The 2,500-nt window shown below is 57.6% G+C and overlaps 1 non-coding gene across 1 annotated transcript in view; it reads right to left on the bottom strand.

Annotated features, from left to right (window-relative positions):
- The window catches only part of LOC126125805 (small subunit ribosomal RNA), a 1,909-nt gene extending 1,156 nt beyond the window's left edge, over positions 1-753 (bottom strand). The window contains exon 1 of the ribosomal RNA XR_007526617.1: positions 1-753. This exon is cut by the window's left edge and continues 1,156 nt beyond it. This is a non-coding gene — a ribosomal RNA (small subunit ribosomal RNA).
- Between the last annotated feature and the right edge of the window lie 1,747 nt (positions 754-2,500).

Here is a 2,500-nt window from a genome sequence, read left to right as displayed (position 1 = left end):
GGCGGTCGCACGCCTTCGGCTCGCCCCACCGGCAGGACGTCCCACGATACATGCCAGTTAAACACCGACGGGCGGTGAACCAACAGCGTGGGACACAAATCCAACTACGAGCTTTTTAACCGCAACAACTTTAATATACGCTATTGGAGCTGGAATTACCGCGGCTGCTGGCACCAGACTTGCCCTCCAATAGATACTCGTTAAAGGATTTAAAGTGTACTCATTCCGATTACGGGGCCTCGGATGAGTCCCGTATCGTTATTTTTCGTCACTACCTCCCCGTGCCGGGAGTGGGTAATTTGCGCGCCTGCTGCCTTCCTTGGATGTGGTAGCCGTTTCTCAGGCTCCCTCTCCGGAATCGAACCCTGATTCCCCGTTACCCGTTACAACCATGGTAGGCGCAGAACCTACCATCGACAGTTGATAAGGCAGACATTTGAAAGATGCGTCGCCGGTACGAGGACCGTGCGATCAGCCCAAAGTTATTCAGAGTCACCAAGGCAAACGGACCGGACGAGCCGACCGATTGGTTTTGATCTAATAAAAGCGTCCCTTCCATCTCTGGTCGGGACTCTGTTTGCATGTATTAGCTCTAGAATTACCACAGTTATCCAAGTAACGTGGGTACGATCTAAGGAACCATAACTGATTTAATGAGCCATTCGCGGTTTCACCTTAATGCGGCTTGTACTGAGACATGCATGGCTTAATCTTTGAGACAAGCATATGACTACTGGCAGGATCAACCAGGGAGCTGCGTCAACTAGAGCTGAGCAGCCGGCCGCCCGGGAGTGTGTCCCAGGGGCCCGCGCGAACACGCAAGCGTCCGCTCAATTATTCTGCAAACAGGAGGAGGCTGAGCTCCCCTGCACAATACACCTCGAAACCCTCTCAGGTCCCGGCGGCGCGCAGCGCCGTCCTAAGTACTTGGTCGGGTTCGAGAGAGGCGCAATCGCCCGGAGTTAGGCGAGTAGACGCTTTAGGTGCGACCACCCGTGCTCCCAACTGAGCTTGCCGCTGCCGACAGAGGCCCGGGAGCGTGCTGTCGTGGCATTGCCGGCGGGAGACAACACGCGCCACCTACGGTGACCGGCAGCTCCAACGCCAGCGCCACAGAAGGGCAAAGGCCCCACGTGGGTGCCGAAGCGAACTCTCCCAGCACAGCGCACGTGCCAACACGTCTGCACAACTGCGATACAAACCACCAGCGAGAACCGCTGGGGCGACCGAGCAGCAGACGGCGTCGCGGCGCCGAGTGCCGGGCGGCGGCGCATCCTCAACGCACACAGTCCTCAGTCGGACCAGCACACTGCAGATGTCCACCGCGCTTCGCACCGGGCCCGCGAGGACCCACTTTGGCCGCCCGGCGCCGCGCGCAGGGTGCCCCGGCGCGCAGCTGCGCCGCCTGCCGCGTCCGTCGGCCGGCGCGCCTGCCACTGGGCGCCCCCACCAGCCGGCTGTAGCGCGTGCGCCCACGCACCGCGCGGCCAGCACGCCGGGCGGCCCCCCCTCACCGGCCGGGGACGGTCCCACCCAGCCACCGCCGCGTATCGCTTCACACACAGATTTGCCCTTACTGATTTACCTCCAGCAACAACAACCGCACCACAATGGGTTTACCAGTTGTTCATTTGCGTTGCGTCACGTCACCAGCAAACGTAGACGTCCATCCCAGTTTGCAAATGCAACGATTATTGCATACCTGTCTGTTAGGTGTCACGACACACTACGTCTGCCCACATACACGCAACAAAATGTGCACGACTAGAGAACACGTGGGAGGTGGCCCCCTACGTATGCGATGTCCATTACGAGACCGACTGTCAACCAGCATCTGTACCATGTCGCAGATGTGGAACGCGGTGCACCATGCTATCACACTGTGTGAGAAGAGACGACTACGTTTGAATACACGCGCCACTACATCAACAGACGGCTCATGCTGATCGCCATCCAGGGCGTCCGTTACTCCCACACGTCTCTATGGCGTACCACACTGCAATGTAGCTGTTATGGGGAGACGGCACGTGGCTGAGTGCACAACATTTGGACCGTATGGTTCGCTGTTGTTGGGCGCAGTCGTACGGTCACACATGTGCCACAGCGTATCATTCAGTACATACGGACCTATGTGCAGTACAATGTGAGGATTAAGCTTACGATATCAGCGGACAGTGGACACAGGCCGTACCACGACGTAGACTGAGCGCTTCGACATGCGAATGCCAGTGAACAGCTGCGAAGGGCATTGAACACGCAAGCACCTGAACGACCAGCGTGCGAAGGCAGGGTGGAGGGGGGGGGGCGATGTACATCCTGCAGTTGTCCACATTACAGTGTACAGCGGGAGCATGTAAAAAGTAAGCAACACTTGCGAAGTGTTCAACATGAAACGACACACAAGAGGGTGGGCGGTGCGAGTAGCGAACTATATTCAGAGGGTTGTGGTTAGACAACACTAGATTAATGTAACGTGTCATATGCCAATTACAGAGCAGGT

The sequence above is a fragment of the Schistocerca cancellata genome, unplaced genomic scaffold, assembly GCF_023864275.1.
Source record: "Schistocerca cancellata isolate TAMUIC-IGC-003103 unplaced genomic scaffold, iqSchCanc2.1 HiC_scaffold_441, whole genome shotgun sequence".
Lineage (NCBI taxonomy): Eukaryota > Metazoa > Arthropoda > Insecta > Orthoptera > Acrididae > Schistocerca > Schistocerca cancellata.
The sequence above is the reverse complement of the archived record's forward strand: the minus strand, read 5'-3'. Positions and strand labels throughout refer to the sequence as shown.